The sequence below is a fragment of the Ovis canadensis genome, chromosome 20, assembly GCF_042477335.2.
Source record: "Ovis canadensis isolate MfBH-ARS-UI-01 breed Bighorn chromosome 20, ARS-UI_OviCan_v2, whole genome shotgun sequence".
In the NCBI taxonomy this organism is placed as follows: Eukaryota; Metazoa; Chordata; class Mammalia; order Artiodactyla; family Bovidae; genus Ovis; species Ovis canadensis.
Window position 1 is genome coordinate 48810666 of NC_091264.1, and position 26176 is coordinate 48836841.

General features: G+C 38.4%; 1 long non-coding RNA gene and 1 pseudogene across 1 annotated transcript; one reads left to right on the forward strand and one right to left on the reverse strand.

The window, feature by feature from the left end:
* The first annotated feature begins 1021 nt into the window (after nt 1-1021).
* LOC138425477 (uncharacterized) lies at nt 1022-14173 on the forward strand. The gene is made up of 2 exons (XR_011251230.1): nt 1022-1305; nt 11719-14173. It is a non-coding gene; the product is annotated as an uncharacterized lncRNA (long non-coding RNA).
* On the reverse strand, nt 9761-11539 carry LOC138425892 (regulator of nonsense transcripts 3B pseudogene; annotated as a pseudogene).
* Nucleotides 14174-26176: the final 12003 nt, after the last annotated feature.

Consider the following 26176-nt stretch of genomic DNA (forward strand, 5'->3'; position numbering starts at 1 on the left):
TTTCTTTATTACCATGAGGCTGTGGTTACTTCTTGAATGAGTTTTGGCCTGAAGTATCCTAAAAGTAGGTTTTCAATTTGATGAAAAAAGTTTGTTTTTGTAAAAAATAAAAATAATAAGGTGCCATCATTAGTATAAATGATACAAGGTCTTTGTTATCCTTCCGTTCTTCCTGATGCCCTTTTTATACACTTTTTTTGCACAATGGCTGCAAGTCCATCATCTTAGTCAAATGTGACAGTCAACAGGCCAGAGTGATGTGACCAAACAAAGTTCCACTTTTAATATACTAGATTATAAGCTTCTTGAGGGCAGGGACCAGTCAATTTTATTTGTACCTCCAGTATCTAATATACTGTCTTTCAAATAGTAAAAGAGAATTGCTTTTTTGAATGAATGCATGATATTTATATGATTAACTAATATTCATATATACACAGAACATTGTGAAATATACATACAAATAATATTGTTCTGTTTATTTTTTATTCTGTGATTCTGGAAGTGTTAGGATGTGATTTCTAGTCCTGCCTTGACAGTGTGAACTATAATAGTTACAATGCCAGATTTGGATTATTTTGGCTTTTGATTATTTGGATTCTTGATAGATATTTCTAAATTGTAAGTTATCTTGTGATAGTTTTTTAAAAGCCTTAGAAACTTTTTGAATTTTCTTCATTTTCCTTTAAAATGCCTTTTTTTTTTTTTAAACATGGTCTGGGCTTTGAGAAACATCTCTATCAGTAATTAATAAAGACAGAGACATATGAAGCAACTTTTTCCACAAGAGTTATTATAGATATATCACTTGTGACAGCTATTTGGGTCCCCTATAAATTCCTGTCTCACCAAAAGAGTTATCAATCTCACACACGTCATGAGAATCTACCAAACTCAGATTGCTATGTTTTTTGTCAATTTAAGCTTATTTATAGAGCAGCAAGCACTGTAGGTTAAAAAGAAAGCTATCCCACAGGGAGGATCTCTTCAACTGAAGAAACCCTGTTTCAACATGACTTCCCATGGTCTATGGAACTGAAATAGCTTAGCAGTAGCTATACAAGTCTGGTGTATCCTTTTCCTTCTAAGACTTGCATTTTAGGAGAAACAGAAGAGCTTCTTTTAACATGAACTTTATCATAACCAATAAAGGATTAGTATGGGAGAAAGAAAGCTACTTTGTGGAATGAACAATTAACAGGGCAGCATTTGTTCTGTAAATATTTATGGACAGCCATTCACATGTCAAGAAATTTGCAGTTAAACAATACAACATTCACCTTTGGGCCGCACGTCACATGAAAAGTAAGTAATATGCGCCTATAATTGTAACCTACTAAATGGGATTGCTTCTTCCCCATGGTATTTTTAACCTTATCTAGAAGCAATGGGATGAAGGGGTCTTCATTCTGATCTTTCTTCATCATTATAATTCTATGACTTTGACTTCTCTTGTTGTCTGTGAAACACTGGCTCTATTAGGGTGTGAAATCCTCCATGATAATACTGGAAAACTCTTAATCTCTGCAACTGCAGTTTGTCAACTGTCATTCCTATAACCTTTATACCTCTATTAGTCACAATTCCTCACTCGTATCATTGTGGTAAATCTTTTGATTCCTAATTGATTCTGCCTTATATCTAAGGCATGTCGGTAACCACTGAGAGTTACAAAATCTTTTCTGTATTTTGAAATGTCTGTATAAGCATCCCAACTTCAAGTCTGTGATGTGTAGAGATTTATAAATCTCCTAAAATTAAGATGAAATAAAAATAACTCTTGAGATGAAAGCTCAAGGTCATTTATCACATGGTTTTCCTTTGATCCAGTAGAAAGGTCACTTCCTTCTTCACTGCTTCCCAATTCCATAGTCTTCTTCAACTGCAGCTGCAGTTGAAGTTAAAAGACCAGACCATCTTGAAACAATGCTTTTGTACTTATATATAAAGCAAGCCCCCTTCTCAGGTCAGTTTCTATTCACTAATTAAGGCAAAAGATTTCTTCTCTATAAGGCTATCAGCTAAACCCCAAAATGTGTAAATTTTTAAGATATGTTTTCCATAACATTTATTGGAGAAGGAAATGGCAACCCACTCTTGTATTCTTGGGTGAGAATTCCATGGACGGAGAAGCCTGGCAAGCTACAGGTCATACAGTTCATGGGGTCACAAAGAGTCAGACACAACTGAGCAACTAACATTTTCACTTTCATAGTATTTATTCATATTACTACTAAAGTACTTACCATATTCCACTGTTATCTGATTCTGTGTGTCTTCTTTAAGAAATTATACCTTCCTGAATCTTGGTGGCTCAGATAGTAAAGAATCTGCCTGCAATCCAGGAGACCCAATTTCAATCCCTGAGTCAGTCGGGAAGATCCCTGGAGAAGGGCATGGCAACCCACTCCAATATTCTTGCCTGGAGAATACCAAGGACAGAGGAGGCTAGCAGGCTACAGTCCATGGGGTTGCAAGGAGTCAGCCACGACTGAGCAACTAACATTTCACTTTTATTTTGTCCACTAATTTATACCCTTCTTGAAAGCAGAGGGGATAACTCTGTATTTGCCTTCCTTTTGCCCAGTTCTACAGATACATTGTAGGTATCAGTAATAGGACTTATAAAAGAAATAAATGAGTTAATTGAAAACATTGCTTCCTGCATAAAAAGTATATATATATATATATATATATATATATATATATATATATAGAGAGAGAGAGAGAGAGAGAGAGAGAGAGAGAGAGAGCTGGGTTTTGCAGCTTAACTTTTCATCCCTTTTACCTAAGGGATAATTAGCAACTAAAAGGGAAAGGGCAAACGCTTATTTTTAATTTAAAAATCATGCTGTGATGAAAGATAAGAGAAAGCAATTTGACTTTGAATATCACTGTAGGGCTCAGGACACAGACACAGTTCAGAAAATAAAATGTCTTCATATTTTCTACCTGGCATTCAAGCAAATGTGAAGCCTAGATGACCGAATGCCCCACTTCCCTCAGCTCCTGACAAAATTGTCCAGATCACACTGCCATGGATCTACACAGACCCATCCAAGTGAACCAGTGACAAAATGACCATCTGCTTGGTCAAAAGTTGGTAAGCACAGGGTACGCTGCTGTCCCACTGATAGCATTTACATTGCATTGATTAAATCAGTGCATTTTTAAAGAATGTCTAATCTTTTCCACCATTTTCCTCATTCTTACAATGTGTTGAAAGATACCTGACTTGGCATTTAAACCTATCTAAATATGGTGATGAATAGTTTGAAACAAAGAGTCAATGTAATATTGCTTGCAGCTTGGGAGAAATATTTTCTGCAAATATGAAATCCTACTTCAAGTGGGAGGAGGACATTTTAGAATAATGTCAGCTGAGTTATGTTGGCTGATACTAGCTTTGTTTCCAACTGTGGACATAAATGAGCAGATTTGGTCCTTCTGTCACCAGTACCCAGACATAAGACATAATGCTCCATGAAGAACTTAGCACTTGAAGCATGTATTTTAGAATAATCATATTAAACCTTATCTTTAAGGATTTTATAATACTTGGAGGTTTGTGAAACGTGTGACTCTGGAGGTATATGAACATATTGAGAGCTCTTCACATCATGGGCACTGACTGGCTTATGTCTCACTCACAGTTCAGTCCACAAATACCAAAACAAGTGCAAAAGAAATCTCCAGCACCAGTAGATACCTTTTATGGCAGTCTTTGGACAGATGCTCTAAATATATTTTAAATATATTTACTGCCTTTGGATTCTGAAGGAAATGTTTAAGCATTTTTAGATTTTAATAGTTTTTATGATTCATATATGGTTGTTTTTTAAATCCTCTCTTTGCACTTTATATATAAACAGTTCTACCTATGTACATATTATAGACTGCTAGAAATAAGAATAGGCTGGTCTTGGGAACAAGCATAATCTTCAAGTTGGGAAGAGTATTATTATTGATGCTTGAATCTATGAAAATTAAGTTCTAAAGAGTGTACTAAAAATGTATAAAGGGAAAGCATCTGAAGGGCTTTTCAGGTGGCTCAGTGGTAAAGAATCGGCCTGCCAATGCAGGAGCCACAGGAGTTGTGGGTTCTATCTCTGGGTCTCCCATGGAGAGAGGGGCCTGGCAGGCTACAGTCCATGAGGTGACAAAAGAATTGGACATGACTTAGCCAGTAAACAACAGTGTGGAGTGTAGGGTCTTAGTTCCCCGACCAGAGATTGAACCCACAGCCCTGCACTGAGAGTGCAGAGTCTTAACCACTGGACCACAATGAAAGTCCCAGTTTGAGGTGTTCTTGAATTTTTTTATGAAAATGGAAAAGGATGTTTATCTATAAAGAATGACAATGAAGGAGTCAAGTAGAAGATTTGAAAAGAGGTTGACTAGTTGATGGAAAGAAGAAGAAAAGGAGCTGATGAGGAGAGGACTGCTCATTGACACCCAAGTCCAGGTGGGATGCCTTAGAATGGTGGCTAGGCATAGAATTCTCAGGCTAGGCTAGAACTCAGATCTTACGTTTAGGTTTGGGGAGGGGTCTAATGAAGATGTAATAGAGCAACACTATTTGTCAATTTATGTGAATGTCAAGATGCTTGGAACTGTTCTGAGGGGCAGAATCCATACCATACCATGTAGCAGAGGAAACACCCTGGGATAAGTGGTTAAGAATTTGAACATGGCTCCTGTGGAGGAAACCATGTGTCTTCCACAGTAGAGACACACTCAAATGATCTCAGAAGAGTTATGGCTGAGTATAACCTGGCCACCCCCTCCTAAGACACATGGCACACAAGCTTTTCTTAGGAAATATCCATTGTTTCTACACGTAGGTAAGGACCATTTGATCTTCACCTCACCGAGTTGTTTATCAGCATCATATTAACTCTGGTCTAGTAATATTTTAACTTTGAGGATGAAGCTTTGTAAAAAATCGTTTTTCACTGTGTATCAGTCTTCTAGTCAGAGATGTCTGAATACTCATATACACCGGGTTGTACACTTCATTTTTTGTTATGAAGTTATACTTCAAATTTGTATTTTTGTCTGCTTTTCTTAAGCACATTTATAAAATGTATTACACTCACCTTTTTCTTTTTCAGCAAAAGGCAGTATCCTTGAAAGAGACACAAACTGAGAACTGAAGTCTAATTTAGCATCCCAGTTCTCCCATTTACAGTGGATATCATCTCATCAGCCATGTAACTTCTCAAGCCTCAGATTTCTTTCTTATATAGAAAAGAAGGTTTGACTATATATTACATTTTCCAGTTCTAAGATTCTTTATAAGAGAGAAATCTTACTTCCTCGTGGTCAATTTGAAGTGTAGCATTAAAGTCAAACAGCCAAGAACATCTGCAATCAGTGTAGGTAGCAGGCTGTGCCCATGTGTTCTAGAAGCCTAATACCAAGGCTGGAGTTTTACACTACAGCAGCATAATCATTCCTACCAGCATGTTCCATTAAAGCTTGACTTACTGCCAGGGAATTCACCTGCTGACACAGTAAAACTCCTAACTGGAAGCATTAACATTGCAATGTCAGATGGGGAAAAAAAAATTGTTCATAAATTCCACAAACATGCACTGCTTTATTTGGGGTCCTGGTTGCAAACTCATTATTTATGCTGTGTACAGTAGGCCATCAACATATCCCACTGGGAAATTAGTTTGCAATTTAGAATCGTTTCAAAGTACAAGTGATTCTCAAGTCATTTTCTGAGGTTAAATGAGAACTCTTATTGCTTTCCGTGGGCTCTGAGGGAATTTTTACTCCATGTGTTCCCTCCTCCCCCAGCTTCAGCTATACTGTCTTGATTTTACTTTCTTAAATGCGCTTTAGTGCTAAACCTCTTATTTTTTTTTTTCCTCAAGTTTTGAAAGCCAGGAAATGGAATGGTATTTGTTGCATTTTCTTGTTTGCGGGGACAGTTTAAGTACCTCACTTTGATTACTGCTTTTATTCTTCAAAGACCCCTCCTGAGAGATTTCCAAATTCTCCATGAACATTGCGTAGCTAACATAGCAGTCATGGGGGAATACTGGATGGCATCCACTTTGGTGCACCGAGTCAGAGTCATGGTGCTACTCCCATTTCGGCTCTTCACTCTGGGGGCCATGCCATTAGACAGGCCTGAATCCAGGCAGATGGGCTGGGAGCAGGAGGCATTAGTCTCAGAATTCCAGGTAATGGACACTGGAGGTTCAACCTTGCTTATGGGTTTATGAGCCCATAAGGGTGGAACAAATCATTAAGATAAAAAGCATTCATTCCACTGACCCTTTTTATGTTAACACACCCTTTATTTGATTATTTCCTTTAGAACCTCCTTAAGCATTTTTAAACTTTATTTCACTGCTCAGTCAGTTCAGTTCAGTTGTCTCTCAGTCGTGTTCAACTCTGCAACCCCATGAATCGCAGCACGCCAGGCCTCCCTGTCCATCACCAACTCCCGGAGTTCACTCAGACTCACATCCAGCCATCTCATCCTCTGTCATCCCCTTCTCCTCCTGCCCCCAATCCCTCCCAGCATCAGAGTCTTTTCCAATGAGTCAACTCTTCGCATGAGGCGGCCAAAGTACTGGGGTTTCAGCTTTAGCATCAGTCCTTCCAAAGAAATTCCAGGGCTGATCTCCTTCAGAATGGACTGGTTGGATCTCCTTGCAGTCCAAGGGACTCTCAAGAGTCTTCTCCAACACCACAGTTCAAAAGCATCAATTCTTCGGCGCTCAGCCTTCTTCACAGTCCAACTCTCACATCCATACATGACCACTGGAAAAACCATAGCCTTGACTAGACGGACCTTAACTGTGGGCATATCCTCTGTCTTATCCACAGCCTACGAGACTTGATCTCAGACCATCTAGTAAATCATTTGTAACCTAATCTTATCCTTGGGGAAATACATAGCATTACTTTAACTGTACCATTTTAGCCTTATCATTCCCAGAAAGTAGCAAATAATCCATAGTGTGGAGGTCTTGTCAAAAAATTGTTTTCTCCTTTCTGAAATGCCAATATTACTAGTTATTAGGCTGATATTATTAGCTATAAAGAACAAAAATCAAAACCGAAAATAAAGCACAGTTGTTAAGCTACGTCAAAGAGCTCCTCTCCTCCAACAAGGAGCTCTAGAGTTTATCTGAAACCAAAATTTCAAAATCTCTCTAATGCATTGGGAGAGTCTTTCCATAGGCCCAGACCAGAAAGTATACAAACCAAAGAGATTGAGTGTTTAGTTTAAAAACACATGAAATCACCAGTTTAAACACAGACACTACACACAAGGAGTGCAAAGAAACAATGAAAGCCAGAGATGAACAGAGTAAATATCACCTGGAAATACTAACAGTCTTAAAGGTCAGAAATCCTTAGTTAAACAAAAAGACCCATCCATTAAAAACAATCAGTTACAAGATAACCTGAGAATAGCACACTATGAGTTCTCTTTAAAAGCAGATGTTACTCTGCAAAAAGCTATTAGCTATGTGTTTTAGAAGTAAGTAAATAGAGCAGGTAACAAATAGAGTCTGAAGCTTGAAGAAAAGGAAACCAAAAATTAAGTGCATTTGGAACTGCTTAATATTGAACAGCTAAGGCATTGGAGAAAATCTTTGCTCCATGGGTATAAATCCATGAGTGTCAGTATGCTCAAGCTCTGGTATTGCATGGCAAAAACAAAAATGATTCACTAGTTACAATATTTTGAGTTAGCATTCCTAGCTGAAATTGTTTTAAAAGGTCTTCCTTGATTATGGATAATCAAGTCTTTCTCTACTGCTATTAGAAGATGAAAATGCATCCAAAATAATCCCCTTTTCCTTCAAGATTTGAAGGAAGCATGTTTTGGTTGGTTTTCTAGTGTTTTTGATGGTTTTCTTTTTCTCTTTCTAAATGTTATATAGACTTTATAATTTGTTAGCACCTATATTCAACTCAGGGGTTTCCCAGGTGGCGCTAGTACAGGAGTGCCCAATATAGGAGGTGTAAGAGATGCAGGTTCCTGGGTTAGGAAGAACCCCTGGAGGAGGCATGGCAACTCACTCACAATTCCTGCCTGGAGAATCCCATGACTAGAGTTGCCTGGCGGGCTACAGTTCATAGGGTCACAAAGAGTCGGATACTACTGAAGAGACTTGGCAGGCACACACACATAATCAACTCATCTTGGCCTTTGCTTGGTAAAATAACAGGTTAGACAGATATGATACTTGGCATATTGAAGCTTAACATCTCTTAATCTGTAAGAAATCTTGAGTGGATGATATTATAAAGACTTTTGTCACCAACAAATTCTTTTTTCTTAAACTTTCATATTATTATTTCAGATAACACTTTCTGATAACATACTAATTTCAGATAACTGCTTTCAGATAACATACTAATTATTTATCATTAAAGCCCCAAATCTTCTTATATTTATGGAGATAGGCTAAATCCTTTGAAACTTTCCAACTCTCCAGGGTAGTATCTTATCACTGGCAAATTCAGACATTCTTACGTGTTTAATGTTTCATGAGATAAGTAATTTATTAATAACATCATCAGACAACGTGGCAAAAAAGCAGTAGGATACATTCTGTTTTCATAACATTTGAGAAAGAGAAGAACTCATTCTCTAGAAGTCAGACTCCACTTCCAGCTTCTCAAAGCTGTAACCTACTTTGATTCTGTAATAGAGCCTTTCTGGAAGATGTATCATAAATTATCAACAAAAGGAGATTAATATATATTTTTCTCCTTTCTCCCCAAAGTGTTAAGTTTTGCTGAGATGTCTTTCTTTCTTTCTTTCTTTTTTTTGAGTGCTGTTGATATTTATTGACATCAATGCAAGACAAGCTAAGTTACTATTTAACTGAAACAAATACTGGTGCAATTTCCCTCCTGGAGAAAGTAGACACTCAGCTCATGAAACTAAGGTCAAACAAAGATTGGATTGTCAAGCACCAACTAAGGGTTAAACTTCATGAATATAAAAATTGCTAAAGGCAAAAGGTTATGGTTTTTAAAAAAAATGTATACTAATCTCAAGTAATCAAATGAAGAACTAAACTGAAAGTGAAAGTTGCTCAATGGTGTCCAACTGTTTGCGACCCCATGGGCTACACAGTCCATGGAATTCTCCAGGCCAGAATACTGGAGTGGGTAGCAGTACCGAAACTAATCCTAAAACTTTAGGACATAAGATATTGACATGACATGACTGTTTAAATTTCTGCATAAATGAAAATGTGTTATATCCTTCACTGTACTTGTATTACATGCTTCTTGCTTCTACACTACACAAAGTCAACTGTTATCACCAACGACTATAACTAGATCTGAATGAGACTTCACAGTGACTCTGCTCCATTGAAATTTAAGAAAATTCAATCAAGGATTAACAAAACCTTTGGATTTTAAAGCCAGTTCTCATGTCTTCTTCTCATGTCATACTTAAATAAGTCCTCTCATGACATTTCTCGCCTGCAAACTGTGATGCATGTCCTGTCTCCATCAGCTTTATCTGACATTTTAAATTTAATTTGTAGAAACTGCATAAAAACATGAAAATTGTACTTCCAGTCTGAACCTGCAATCGGCTTCCTGCCTTCACACAAAACATACTCCTCTTCAGTGTTCCCCACCAGCACAGCAACGCCTTTTCTCTCTCTCTCTCTATTCCTTTGCCCCGAAGGCACTTCAGGATTGCTTAATTCCATGCTCTTTGGCTGCAGACAGTCAGGACACCTAAGGCCATTTGGACTTATCACTCCGCGCTTCCTTCTTTTCTATGGTTAATACCACTTTCCTGCTTTATTTCTATGGTTGAATCTCCAGTCCTGGTGCTGGTCTCAGAGGGACAGAGTCGATTTCGGCTTCTAGCTCCTGGCTGGTAAAGCTGCATTGCTGGGCGATCCTTGTTTCTTATGCAATATCTCTTAACCACTTCTTTCTTGTCATTTTTTTTTTTTCCTGAGTTGCCATCAGGCTTCTTTCCTTTATCCCAAAGTGCTTCTTTCTCTTTCTTCATTTCTTTTTCCTTTCTCTTGCAAGCCTTCTCCTTCTCATAGCGCTCCTTCTGCCTGTGGATCTCTTCTTCCGGCCACTTCAGCCTCTCTCTCTCCCGCAGGATGAGCTCTTGGTCTCATTCATAATCCCGCTCGCTCTCCCTGTATTCTCTGCCACTCTTATCTTCAGGTCTCTTAGGCTTTTCATCTTTAAATTCACCCTCAGAACTCCTGGGCAGTGTACAGCTTTGCCCACTGGCTCTTTCATCACTCAGATTCTCTTTGTCCAATTTCTTGAGCTTTTTTGTCCAGTGCACTTTCATCTCCTTCTTCTGGCTTCTTGAGCAGCTTAATCTTTGGTTCATCCTTTCATTTGTCCCTTTCTGGAACTCTGTCTATCTTCTTTAGCTTTTCTATATCTTTCTGCTTTTGTTTCTCTTCTTCTTTCCACTTCTTCCTCTCTCCTCTTTGTCTTTTTCCTTCTATTTCTCGCCAGCTCTTTTCTTCTCTTATCTTCTGCTTGTTTTTCAGGAAGCTCAAAAGTGGAGATGCCTTTTTTAGGTGTTAGTTCTCTATTTTTTGCTTCTATTTCCTCTAGCAGTGTCTCTGGAGTAGATGTCATTTTCTCATTATCTGCATCATAGCTCTCTAAAAATTTTCTATATTCTGGATTATCATCAATAGTCCCAATTTTAGTATCTCTTTTCTTAGTCTTCTTTTTTGCAGCTTTTTGAAAATTTGCAAATTCTATGATGGCAGGATATTCCTGACCTTTATTGTCAAGGAATAACCATCATAATCATCAAAATGATCCCTGAACAAAAGAATGTCCTCTTGGCTTTAAAAGCTGATGTATGCTCTTGCAAACATGAAGATACATACTAATATCATTAGAAAAAAACTCAAAATAATCATGCTCAGGCGTAGGCTGAAGATGTTCCTGAAGTTGCTCCTTGGTCAAAGTAGGTGGTAATCTCTGAATTACCACCTTGCTCAATGCCTTTCTTCTCCTTGTTCCAATCTTGCTTATCTTCCCTTTAGCGCTGTCTCCTGAAGCCCCACCACTGCTGCCAGTAGCACTGTGGCAGCTCGGCCTAAACACTGGCTATGCCAGTCACCTATGCCTCCCAGCCTCTGCTGAGAAGTCTTATTTTAAACCATATGCCAGAGGATGCTTCCTCTACCTAAATTAAGATCTGAAGTACTGTATAACTGAATCCTTGAACATAATTCTATGGAGGCAAAATCCATGGCAAAACCATGTTTTCTAGGTCACTAAAACCTAATGTTCATGCTATACTTGCAGGTGAACTTTTGCAAAATGCAAGCGTAGTATTGAAATCAATAAGAACCCAGTGACTGCAGGGCAGCAGAAAGATTCCAGGGTAGATATTCTTGTGTCAACAGGTTGGGGGAGGAGCTGAAGACGCTGGTGAATTCAGGAATCCCCTTCTTTATAGGAATACCTATCTGACTCTAATCCTAAACCTAAAGCAGGGACGAGGACTGCTCTGGTTGTCCAGGGTCTCATACTCCATGCTTCCAGTGCTTGGGGTCTGGGTTCTATTCCCGGTCATGGAACTAGATCTCATAGGCCATAGCTAAGACCTGGTGCAGACAAGTAAATAAATAAATATTTAAAAAATAAAACATAAACCCAGGGCTGACCTCTATGTTCATTAACATTATAATCCCCTCCCTCTATTCTCCAAGCCAGGCTTCAACAGTACGTGAACCATGAACTTCCAGATGTTCAAGCTGGATTTAGAAAAGCCAGAGGAACCAGAGATCAAATTGCCAACATCCGTTAGATTGGTGAAAAAACAAGAGAGTTCCAGAAAAATATCTACTTCTGCTTTATTGATTACACCAAAGCATTTGACTAAACTGGAAAATTCTACAAGAGATGGGAATACAAGACCACCTGACCTGCCTCCTGAGAAATCTATATGCAGATCAAGACGCAACAGTTTGAACTGGACATGGAACAACAGACTGATTCCAAATCGGTAAAGGAGTACATCAAGGCTGTATATTGTTACCTTGCTTTATTTAACTTATATGCAAAGTACATCATGCGAAACGCCAGGCTCTATGAAGCACAAGCTGGAATCAAGATTGCTGGGAGAAATATCAATAACTTCAGATATGCAGATGACACCACCCTTATGGCAGAAAGCAAAGAAGAACTAAAAAGCCTCTTGATGAAAGTAAAAGAGGAGAGTGAAAAAGTTGGCTTAAAATTCAATACTCAGAAAACTGAAGTCATGGCATCTGGTCCCATCACTTCATGGCAAATAGAAGGAGAAATAGTGGAAACAGTGGCAGACTTTATTGGGGGGGGGGCTCCAAAATCACTGCAGATGGTGACTATGGCCATGAAATTAAATGGCGCTTACTCCTTGGAAGAAAATCTATAACCAACCTAGACAGCATATTAAAAAGCAGAGACATTACTTTGCCAACAAGGTCTGTCTAGTCAAAGCTATGGTTTTTCCAGTAGCGTATGGATATGAGAGTTGGACCATAAAGAAGGCCTAATGTTGAAGAATTGATGCTTTTGAACTGTGTGTTGGAGAAGACTCTTGAGAGTCCCTTGGACAGTAAGGAGATCCAAACAGTCAGTCCTAAAGGAAATCAGTCCTGAATATTCACTGGAAAGACTGATGCTGAAGCTGAAGCTCCAGTACTTTGGCCACCTGATGTGAAGAACTGACTAATTGGAAAAGACCCTGATGCTGGGAAAGATTGAAGGCTGGAGGAGAAGGGGACAAGAGAGGATGAGATGACTGGATGGCATCACTGATTCAACGGACATGAGTTTGAGTAAACTCTGGGAGTTGGTTATGGACAGGGAAGCCTGGCGTGTTACAGTCCATTGGGTCGCAAAGAGTTGGACTCAACTATGCCACTGAACTGAACTGAACTCTATCATCAAACTCTGAAGCTAGGAAGATTAAGAAGAGGAGAAGAAGGGGGAAATGAGATGGTTGGAGGGCATCACCGACTCGATGGACATGAATTTGAGCAAATTCTGGGAGACGGTGATGGATAGGGAAGCCTAGCATGCTGCACTCCATGGAGTCACAAAGAGTCAGACACAACTTAGTTACATAACAACCACACTCAAACATTTTGTTTTCAATTATTAACGTGTAATTTTGAGGTTTTATGTATTTTCACATTAGATATAATCACACATTCTGAAAGTTTGCTTATCTATCCTGAAATTTTTATGAAAAAGAAAACAGGACACACACCTCCTCTGCCTAAAACATGAATTTCTTTGGGCCGTGCATTTTTTCCCTAGTGGGCCCCATGGTCAGTTCTCTGGAGCAGAGACATGGTACACTAACAGTCCAGTTCTGAGGTTCTCAATATTTAAAGTGATATTTTTAAAAGCAACATAAGCAGCCTCAAACCCTGTTGTTTGGACACATAAACACATGGCCTTGGATCTGGAAGAAACAATGAGGTTGTAACATATTGTGAGGCAAATTGTTGAAGCCAGGAGTCGAAAGAACACAGAGCGTCCCTTTCTTCAGCTGGTTTTCACAAGTTTATCCATGTCAGCAACTCAGACTGGAGACAGTCAAAACAGAACCCTTGGGTTGACCTCATTCTCTTCAAAACTTGCCACTCTGCTGCACAGAGATCAACATTTTTTGGTGAGTTTTTTTAAAAGTCCTGTTTCTGAGCAGCAAGAATTCTCAAGGACAGTGTCTTATTATTAAGACAACCTCAGAGCAGAGGGGAGACATAAATGCACTGCCGCAATGATTGGTTTGGATTTCTTTCTTTTGTAAGTTTCTTAGAAACATAGTGGCCCTCCCTGTAAAGATCTTGAAAGATCTGTCTGGATGCCCTTAGAAAATTGAAAACAAAACAAAAAGCAACACCAAAAAACAAAGTCTATGCAACAGATAGCCAGATTTGACTTTAAAAAGTTCCTAAATTTGGACTCACTTCTCTCCATTAGGGCCGTGAAAGAATTATGCATGCAAGGCTGAGGCTTTTCTCTGCTTAAAGAACATCTGCAGTCAATTAGAAATAAGCCCGAGTGTCGTGTTAATTCTGCAGAACCAAACAAAGTCATTTTTGTTTAAACTCTTTCAGTGCTGTGAGAATGAGAGGTTACAGGAGGAGGGAATAAAATAAGCAATTGAACCAAACTGCTGTGTGGCCCTGGAATGGAGCTGAGGGGGCAAATAAGACATGACATTTCTTTGAGAATACAGACGTGGAAATCTTTTCCAGGAGAATTCTATTCTAAACTATATCTCTCTTGGGGCATGGGGGTGGGGAGCAAGCCTACGCTTTCTTCTAAAAAGGCAACATGTAAAGTAATGGAACATCTTCCAGATTCTCTCAAAATGAATCTGACCAAATAGTTGAAGTGTTTGGCAAATGAGTAGTAGTATTTCATTTTTTATTTTGAGTTGGGCCAAACAAATCAAAACTGTATTTATAGACCATTGTGTGTGTTTCAAATCACTTTCAGGTTATTAATTGTGATTGGTGCTCGGAGCTCAAATATATAAAAACAGCTATTTCTATTGAAACACATCTTGCCGTGAATATCAGCGTCTGTGTCTACCTTTCGTTAACATCAGTGGTACTGATTCTACTGGAATTTGAGTTTATCTCTCTAAAGAAATCTGCGGCTAACCCCAGAGAGAATTTCCAAACAAGTACAGTAGAACTACATGTTTTTAAGTTTGATAGTCTCTAAATTGAAAAGAGGGATTTTGGTTATTCCTTTGGGCTGATGATTTGTTTCTTCTCCATACCTTTTCTTAAGGCTTCCTGGCTGGCTCAGCTGGTAAAGAATCCGCCTGCAATCCTGGAGACCTGGGTTTGATCCCTGAGTTGGGAAGATCCCCTGGAGAAGGAAATGGCTACCCACTCCAGTATTTTTGCCTGGAAAAGTCCATGGACTGTATAGTCCCTGGGATTGCAGAGAGTAGGACACAATAGAATGACTTTCACTTTCACCTTTTCTTTAGATTTTCACTTTTTCTTAAGATTAGGTCTGATTGTAGATCTGATAAGAGGCAGGAGAAGACTCTATCTTTGTTAATAGTTTTGAGGAATATGATTCAGCATTTAATCTGCAGTGCACAATAGCTGCACTACATGTCTTTTCAGGCAGGTGACAGTGTTTAAGTCTTTATTATTTATTCCTTTTCAAAACATGAGTGATAGCTAATTGTTTCTAGATATAGACTGAGAGATTCCCTGGTGGTTCTGTGGTAAAGAATCATCTGCAATGCAGGACATGAGGGTTCAATTCCTGGGTCACAAAGATCCCCTGGAGAAAGGAAATGGCAACCCACTCCAGTATTCTTGCCTGGGAAATCACATGCACAGAGGAGCCTGGTAGGCTCCCGCCCATGGGATTGCAAAAGAGACATGACTGACCAAGTAAACAACAGAAATATGTTTGATGAGCATGCTAAACATTTATTCTTTTATATATTTTAACTATTTTCCCTAGCGGCTTGGATAGTAAAGAGTCTGCCTGCAATGCGGGATACCCAGGTTCAATTTCTGGGTCAGGTAAGATCCCCTGCAGAAGGAAATAGCAACCCACTCCAGTATTCTTGCCTGGAAAATTCCATAGACAGAGGAACCTCATGGGCCACAGTCCACGGGCTCGCAGAGAGTTGGACACGACTGAGCGACTAAAACACTTGTATCAGACTAAAGAGCTGGGCGTTCAGCCACAATATTTGATATTTTTATTGATTTTCACTTAATTGTCCATAACTTTATATCAGTTGTCTGTATTAAGAAGCACCATCAGAAACAGTCCAATCAAATTACCATTATACTTACCATAGGCATATTTCTATTACATTATTCAATACTTTATGAGAAGTTATGAGAGAAAAACCTCAGATTTCTACTTTTGTATTATTTTTTCCTCAATTACTGTTTTATATTTCTTTTTCATTCTGAAATCTTAGGAACACTGTGATTCTTATAATTGATACTAGTTCCCTTTTTACTTAAGCTGCTAAAAGTTTTGAGGCAAAATTTGTGGCCTACTTTTTTAACTACACTATATCTAATACATATATTTACACTTCTATATGTCTCCAGTTCACTTCAGTTTAGTTGCTCAGTCGTGTCTGACTCTTTGCGACCCCATGGACTGCAGCACACCAAGCTTCCCTATCACCAACTCTCAGAGCCTACTCAAACTCATGTCCATCGAGTTGGTGATGCCATCTAAACATCTCATCCTTGTTGTATCCTTCTCTTCCAGCCTTCAATCTTTCCCAGCATCAGGGTCTTTATTAATGTGTCAGTTCTTTATATCAGGTGGCCAAAGTATTGGAGTTTCAGATTGAGCATCAGTCCTTCCAATGAATATTCAGAACTGATCTCCTTTAGGATGGACCAGTTGGATCTCCTTGAAGTCCAAGGGACTCCCAAGAGTCTTCTCCAACATCACAGTTCAAAAGCATAAATTTTTCAGCACTCAGCTTTCTTTAGAGTCCACCTCTCACATCCACACATGACTACTGGGAAAACCATAGCCTTGACTAGATGGACCTTTGTTGGCAAAGTAATATCTCTGCTTTTTAATATGCTGTCAAGGTTGGTCATAGCTTTTCTTCCAAGGAGTAAGCATCTTTTAATTTCATGGGTGCAGTCACCATCTGCACTGATTTTGGAGCCCCCCAAAATAAAGTTTGTCACTGTTTCCATTGTTTCCCCATCTATTTTCAATGAAGTGATGGGACGGGATGGCATATCTTAGTTTTCTGAATGTTGAGTTTTAAGCCAACATTTTCACTCTCTTCTTTCACTTTCATCAAGAGGCTCTTTAGTTCTATATGTCTAGGAGTTTAGGAGAAGGCAATGGCAACCCACTCCAGCACTCTTGCCTGGAAAATCCCATGGATGGAGGAGCCTGGTAGGCTGCAGTCCATGGGGTTCTGAAGAGTCGGACACGACTGAGCAACTTCACTTTCACTTTTCACTTTCATGCACTGGAGAAGGAAATGGCAACCCACTCCAGTGTTCTTGCCTGGAGAATCCCAGGGATGGGGGAGCCTGGTGGGCTGCCGTCTATGGGGTCGCACAGAGTCGGACAGGACTGAAGCGACTTAGCAGCAGCAGCAGGCGTTTGTTTAAATGCGGCCCTCATATTTGCTTTACTCTGTCTTTCTCTCTCTCAACTATTTTTTTTCTTTTTTTTGTTGTTGTTTATTTCTTTAAGCTCTGACAATTCATTTGTGATATAAATCAGGTTGTTTGTCAGTGCGTAAATAAGTAAATCTAAGTTAAGCCCTGCTGTTGAAGTGTTAGTCTATGTAACCTAAACCTTCTCCATGAATTTTGCTATATAAGAACTTTCCTAGAACATTTAATTTTTGGTATAACTTGTATACCATACAGCTTTTTTCTTTTTTTTATACAGCTTTTTAATTGCATTCAAAAAATTGTTTAAAGTGAGTAAGATGAAGTAAATGGTTTTGAATATGTACAAAGATACTTGACTAGAACATCTGAAATGATTACATAATTGGCAAAGAGGGCAAAAAAGAATGTAAAAGAAGTTAAGTTTACTTGACTAAAGGGGGGAAATGATGATAATAAAATTAAAATACAATATTCAAAATAACCATTTTGACAACTGTTTTTATTTTTTTTCTTTACCTCTTTAGAAAACAATCCCTAAGGAAAAATAAGAGGAATTAAGTTTAAAAATTTGAAAAGAACGCTATTAAAAGGGTCTATGTGCTTAAAAATATATATGTTAAAGCATTTTTATTTTATATCAGAACATAGTTGATTAACAATGTTGTGTTAGCTTCAGGTGTACAGCAAAGTGATTCAGTCATATACATGTAACTATTCTTTCTCAAAATCGCCTCCCATTTAGCTTATTACAGAATGTTGAGTAGAGTTCCCTATGCTATATAGTAGTATCTATTTTAAAGAGAGTAGTGTGTATATGTCAGTCCTAAACTCCCAATCTATCCCTCCCCACTACCCTTAGCCCTTGTTAATCTCAAGTTCATTTTCTTCTTGAGAACTTTATGCAAGAATTTATGTTACCTTCTGTGCTATCTGTGAAAGTTATCTAGGAACCCAAATCAATTAAAACAATGTCTTTCCCCAGAATTAAAAAAAAATACAAATTTGCAAAAGTAAACATTTTAACACCTAACTAAAATGATCAAGAAAATTTATATTAACCTCATTTTTGTTTTTTTCTCATGTTACCATTGATAATTGAAAGGAAAGAGTATGTTTTGCTACCATTATGACCGTATCTATATGGCTTCCCAGGTGGTGCTACTTGTCAAGAACCCACCTGCCAATGCAAGATATATAAGAGAAATGGGTTCAATTCCTGAGTAGATCCCCTGAAGAAGGGCATGGCAACTCACACCAGTGTTCTTTCCTGGAGAATCCCATGTCAGAGGAGCCTGGTGGGCTATGGTCCATAGCATCACAGAGTTAGATATGACTGAAGTGACTTAGCACAGCATATAAGTACAAATGAATCATAAAACTGATACACAGAGTTAAAGTGTTAAAATGATTCCACTGTCATCAGATATGAAAAAGGTAGACCTGTCTCTTGACTATTGGTTGAAACTGATTTTTGTTTTCTTGGTTTTCAGGAAGATGAATGTAATGGTGATGCAAACTTTAGCCTATGTAGGAAAAAAAAAAAGAAAAATGGCTCCATTGTTTATACAGTGTCTATAGATTTTAGGACCAAAGTCAAAAGCAGAGCGATATTTTCATATTATATTTTAAAAAAGGAAAGTAAGGGCAGAGATGGGGCTAAAACTCAGATCCACACCACAAACTCCCACTGACCCTCTCTTTACTAGACATATTTTCATTTAGCAGTAGATACAAGATGGAGAACTTGAGTGACAACTGTCTACAAAGCCTATGTAGACAATAAGAAAAAGCCATAGGATTCCGCTATTTTGTTAGAACACAAAAAATTATTTTATTGTTCACTAACAATTCCTCTGTCTTCCTACTATCTCATGATAGTTCATTAAATGCTGAAAAGAAAAATCAAAGCAGAGTATCAGTCATTTAGCTCTTTTCAAAATCCAGACATGCTGCTCCTATGCCACCTCAACTCCATTTGTATATGACATAAATGAATTTTTTGATATAGAAATGATTGTTGTATAAAAGGAGCTTCCCTGGTGGCTCAGAGGTTAAAGCATCTGCCTCCAATGTGGGAAACCCAGGTTCGATCCCTGGGTCGGGAAGATCCCCTGGAGAAGGAAATGGTAACCCACTCCAGTATTCTTGCCTGGAGAATCCCATGGACAGAGAAGCCTGATAGGCTACAGTTCATGGGGTCGCAAAGAGTCGGACACGACTGAGCGACTTCTCTTTCTTTCTTTCTTTCTAAGAGGAGTCATTGCACATCTTAACATGGAAAGTGATTTTAATAATTATTTAAATTGAGACTTTCCTGGAGACCTAGATACCCACAGTGATCTATTATGTAAATGATTTATTTTATTTTATATCAATCAACAATTATTGGGTAATACTACCCAGTCATTGTGTTATGTCCCCTTATATTTTTAAAGAAATATTTATATTTCATCACAAATCCATATTAACACAAAAATTTTCCACTGAAGGAGAAGGTTAAGAAAAGTAGGGGGGAAAAATTGGGAGCCGAAGGACATCAAATCTTTCACGTTTTTCCTATTTTTTTTTTTTCCATGCGTTGCTCTCCATTTGTCATTATTTCTCACATAAGTACTACCTGGGTAAATTATGGCTCACATCACCCTCCACTTGAAATGAAAAGCAGATTGTATTGCAGACTTGATTTATCCTCCAATATTGTATGATATATGATCAATCTTGATGGGAAACTATTGTTATATTATATTTCATAGTTATGATTTCCAAGGTATCAAACTTCTCATTATCTTCCCATGCTAGCCAGCAATAAATGTCAAACACTCTAGTTTCCAGCACGTGCTTTTTGAAACTTATAGTGCTGTGTTCTGTGTATGTTTAGCATTTTATGGTGCTACATAATATAGGAATGTCATAATACATTATCAAAAGCCCTATCTAGGCTATTGACAGTATAGGTTGCATTTAATTCCTGAAGGCAGCAGACATTTTTTTTTATATTTCCTGGATAATATAATAAACACCAAAAGCAGTGCTTAAAATGAATATTTAAAAAATCAATCAGGCTTGAAATTTAATTTTATATAATTGGCTTGCTATATGCTAATAAAATTGAATGACATAAAAATTTCACCTCCCCTATATACTTTTTTATTTTCTATAGTCATAAAAATAGATTCTTTTAAAGTCCTTTCATATCATCTTTTAATTTACTAGGTTAATTTACCTCTCTCTTAAACAGGTTGAAAAAAGGGTGTATTATCATCCCAGGATAATAATCACACGTGCAATATAATTTTATGTCTGCCATTCTATTCATGCTTTGCTTCTATAGTAGATCTGAGACAATCAAAGTGTTAAAGAAGTCTTCGGTCTTGATTGAAAGGGCTTTTTTTTGTGTGTACATTTCTAGAATGGAGTGAGCTTTAAGAGGATAGACACAAGCTGTCTCTTCTGCTGTCCTAGACTCTTCTGGAATTAGGCATCCTACACTGATTCATCCTCTGACAGAAAGCAGCCATAAGTATGACTCATACCACAGTGAACATTTTCAGTGCCTCTGGGAAAGAACAAGTAGGTCTTAATGGAACCTATCAAAGCAACAACAGCAGCTGGCTTATAAGCAGACAACAGTAGGGAAATATATTTTTTACATACACTCAGTATGTCTGGTTGAAAAATAAATATATATAAATGGAAGAATACTCATGTAGAAACCCCAAAGGAGTATGAAGCACATGTTTGTTTCTGATTAGCTTACATTACTAATTTAGTACACTGAATTGGCTGTGTTTCCATACACAGTTAGGGCTTCCCAGGTGGCACGGTGATAAAGAATCCACTGCCAGTGAAGGAGATGCAAGAGACATGGGTTGAATCCCTGGGTCAGGAAGATCCTCGGGGGCAGGACATGGCAACCCCTTGCTTGGAAAATCCCATGGACGGGGCACTTGGTGGGCTACAGTCCATGGATGGGGTTACAAAGAGTCGGACATGACTGATCAACTAAGCACACACACAGCACCATACACAACTGGGTTTATTGAGTGTGCTCTTAAAAAGAAATTTCAGAGGGAAATGAGAAGAGGGAAAATATGTGCAAGGTAATTATTTGACCTTATGGTAAAACAGCAACAATAAAATTGTTTCAGTGGTATATACATTTCAGAATATCATTACTCAAGGCTCTTTTTAACATCCTGATTAAGCATATGTATGCAAATTAGGGACGGATGAAAACAAGGTACAGCATTCTTCCAATAAATTTTCTATCACTGTTTAATGTGGCCCAGCCAATTAATTGCCTGTCACAAGGAAGAAGGGTCAGAATCGTTTCCTAAGAGTGAAAACTTCTGTGATGAGATGGACAAACTAAACAAAATGAGTTTATGGTGCTGAAATTATGGCCTTAAGGTGTGCTGATTCACCAAGTTTTGAACATATGACTGGACAAAACACTTTGAGAGACAAAATACAGGACTACTGCCACCCCTCAAAAAAAGATTTTGCCCTGACCATCATAGCCAGAAAGTCTAAGTGTCCCTGTTTTTTATTTATTTTATTAAGGAACATTATTAAGTATAAGGATGAATTTTTTGAATTGAAAATTATAGATAAAATGGAAAAAATTAAGAAGACGCCTGTGTATGAAAACTGTTATTTTCTCTCCACTGACCTCCTGTAGCTGTTTTTGAACTAACTGGGAATGTCTGAGTTTTACCCGGGTATCTGATTCACTCTCAGATTAATCCTACAGTTGTGATTTACAATGTCCTGGGTTTTATATTTACTGCTAGTGCAAACTAATAAGCTCTCCCTGGACCAGTGCCATGACACCAGGTCAATGCCTAGTTAATCACACCATTGTTTTTCCAACCATGTTGCCCTCAGAATTATCTACAATGATAATTGATTAAAAACACATCTTGGATGATGTCATTTTTTAAAAACAAACAAATTCAATTTTTCGAAGAAAGCTTGTTTTAGCTTTGTACAAGACCCTTTTTGAACATCTTACATCTTTTTATTAAATAGATTTTTGCATTCATCAAAATGTATATATTTAGAATTTGCATCAAACAACATTAAAGGCTCTTTGACTCTCCATTTGTAAAGCCACAGTACTTGAGTTCCATATTTGAGTGAAAACTAGAGCACATCTTAGAGAAATGAAAGTACGGTGACAGTTTTATTTCAATGTGTTATTTCATACTACATAAATCCATTATTTTCTACATTTTTATTGAGAATAACAGTTTTTTTTGTAAATTATATTAAAATGCTCAAGATAACAGGATTAAAGCATAAGATGTTATAGACACTACTGATTTTTCAGTTCTGGGACTAATTTTTATTAAATCTCTCCATATGTAGCATGTACAGTGTTTCCTTAAGAGAACACCTCATCTTGTTTTACAATTTCTGCTATCCATATAGAACTATATTAAGCAAAACTTAAAGGAGAGGGTCACTTTGCACCATCTTTTCAAGCAATCTGAATCATACCAAATGCTGCAGATGTGTAAAAATAAACTTAAAGATTGTGCTAAAATATTAAACCAGGAAGCATAAGGTTTTATATCTATTTTTGACTTTGTGCATACTGACCTTAGAGTTGCTTGCTTTTCTGTCTTATGTTCCTTGGAGTAAATACAATGTCTGTATACTGACAATCACAAACATGTTACAATATGAAGTTTTAGCCACTGACTGCCAGAAACAATCAAATCCACAAGTATTGTATGCTTTGCATACTGAATTTGTATTGATTCGGTTCAGTTCAGTTCAGTCGCTCAGTCGTGTCCGATTCTTTGTGACCCCATGAATTGCAGCACGCCAGGCCTCCCTGTCCATCACCAACTCCCAGAGTTCACTCAAACTCACGTCCATCGTGTCGGTGATGCCATCCAGCCATGTCATCCTTGGTCGTCCCCTTCTCCTCCTTCCCCCAATTCCTCCCAGCATCAGAGTCTTTTCCAACGAGTCAACTCTTCACATAAGGTGGCCAAAGTACTGAGGTTTCAGCTTTAGCATCATCTCTTGCAAAGAACACCCAGGGCTGATCTCCTTTAGAACGGACTGGTTGGATCTCCTTGCAGTCCAAGGGATTCTCAAGAGTCTTCTCCAACACCACAATTCAAAAGCATCAATTCTTTGGCACTCAGGTTTCTTCACAGTTCAACTCTTATATCCATACATGACCACTGGAAAAACCATAGCCTTGACTAGACAGACCTTTGTTGGCAAAGTAATGTCTCTGCTTTTGAATATGCTATCTAGGTTGGTCATAACTTTCCTTCCAAGAAGTAAGCATCTTTTAATTTCATGGCTGCAATCACCATCTGCAGTGATTTTGGAGCCCCCAAAAATAAAGTCTGACACTGTTCCCACTGTTTCCCCATCTATTTCCAATGAAGTGATGGGACCATTTGCCATGATTTTCGTTTTCTGAATGCTGAGCTTTAAGCCAACTTTTTCACTCTCCTCTTGCACTTTCATCAAGAGGCGTTTTAGTTCCTCTTCACTTTCTGCCATAAGGGTGGTGTCATCTGCATATCTGAGGTTATTGATATTTCTCCTGGCAATCTTGATTCCAGCTTGTGCTTCCTCCAGCATTTTTCATGATGTACTCTGCATAGAAGTTAAATAAGCAGAGTGACAACATACAGCCTTGATGTCCTCCTTTTCCTATTTGGAACCAGTCTGTTGTTCCGTGTCCAGTTCTAACTGTGGCTTCCTGACCTGCATATAGGTTTCTCAAGAGGCAGTTTAGGTGGTCTGGCATTCCCATCTCGTTCAGAATTTTCCACAGTTTATTGTGATCCACACAGTCAAAGGCTTTGGCATAGTCAGTAAAGCAGAAATATTGCTTTTTCCATGATCCAGCGGATGTTGGCAATTTGATCTCTGGTTCGTCTGCCTTTTCTAAAATCAGCTTGAACATTCTGGAAGTTCACAGTTCACGTATTGCTGAAGCCTGGCTTGGAGAATTTTGAGCATTACTTTACTAGCGTGTGAGATGAGGGTAATTGTGTGGTAGTTTGAGCATTCTTTGGCATTGCCTTTCTTTGGGATTGGAAGGAAATCTGACCTTTTCCAGTCCTGTGGCCACACATGGCACACAATTGAAAGGGGGGAAAAAGAACAAATCCGTATTCTATTGGCTTAGGGGTCTTCAGGAGAGGCTTGAGCAAATAGTTTTTAAATCAAAATAAAGAAATTATTTTGGGAAAGCAGATCAAGCATGAGGAAGATGGGAGATAAATTAAAATGTGCATATAGAGAAGGTAATCTATCAAGGCAGTAGGAAAAAATTCCATTAGTAACAAGCGTTGGCTTCAGTATTTGCCCTCAATCTTTTCTTTTTCTGCATTATGTCCAAATTCTCATTCACTATTGCTTATCTTTGTATCGGCTGAAGTAGTGACTATCAGCTTTGGATATGCTAGCAGTCACAGGTAGATTATGATTACTGGTAATTGAGTATACAGTGGCTCAGAGGTAAAGAATCCGCCTGCAATATTTGATCTCTGGGTGGGAAGATCTCCTGGGGAAGGAAATGGCAGCCCACTCCAGTATTCTTGCCTGGGAAATCCCACGGACAGAAGAGCCTGGCAGGCTACAGTCCACAGGGTTGCAAAGAGTCAGACACAACTTAACGAGTAAACAACAACAAGGAATTGATGACTAGCACTATTCTATATGAATGGCTCTGTGTACTATCCAGTGCCATTTCTACAGCAAACCTATTTCATATTATAAAAGCATTTAACTTGAGTTTCATCATATATAACCACATACTTCACCACCTAATCAACATTTCTCTTCTGCTTTTTAAGTTCTAGGTTAGCTCTTCATCCTCACTGAAACCTGGGCAAATGCCTCCCCATTCTGTCATCTTTCCCCTTAGTCCTACAATTATTCTACAATATTAATTTGCCATTTGGACCATCTCATCAAGAGCCTAGTTATTTCATCTCTGAGAAACATTACCTAGGGACTTAAGTTTTAGTAAGTCTGGGTTCTAAGATTGGCTCTTCTGCTAAGTCTATGGATTACTTAATATTACAGACTTCAGAGATTTCTTAATCAGTAAAGACAGCAAATTGGGTTAAATGATGGCTAAAGCCCAGTCAATTTAAAATTGTGCTGATAATATTCTTTGTCAATACTTGTCTTTGTTTTTTCATCTCCATTTTGAAATATGGCCATACCACTCATAACCATTCCCATTCACATTAAAAATGTAACATCTTCCTTTCTCATTCCCTACAACAAATTCATCACTCATTTGATTACATTTCCTCCCAAACATAGATAACTTTGCTGGTGGCTCAGATGGTAATGTATCTGCCTACAAGCATCTCCTGCCAAACAGGAGACCCGGGTTTAATCCCTGGGTTAGGAAGATCCTCTGGAGAAGGAAATGGCAACCCACTCCAGTACTCTTGCCTGGAAAATCCCATGGACAGAGGAGTGTGGTAGGTTACAGTCCATGTAACCTATGTCACAAAGAGTCGGATATGACTGAATGACTACCTATACATAAAATAGTTATGAGTCAATGTCTCATACTAGGTTCAAATGAAGAGACATAGGTCCAGTTTGTGTCCTGGGCCAGCTCTGTAGTTGTTCAGTTGCTAAATTGGGTCCAATCCTTTTGTGATCCTATGGACTATAACTCACCAGGCTCCTCTGTCCTTGGGATTTCCCAGGCAAGCATACTGGAGTGGGTTGCTGTTTCTTTTTCCAGGGGATCTTTCCAGACCAGGGATCGAATGCATGTCTCCTGTTTGACAGGCAGATTCTTTACCACATGAGCCACTCACCTAGCTCTAGGGAATACACTAATCCACATTGAGCAATTGACCTACTTTCCACAACCAGCAGGGTCCAACGAAAGGCTCCAAATATAAGAGTTAGAGGAATGCCCAAGTAACTTCTGAGTTTCAAAGCTGCCCCAGCATCTCAAATCCAAATGTCATTGCTCAATCCAGCTTCCAGAGGGCAGTTAAAATAACAGC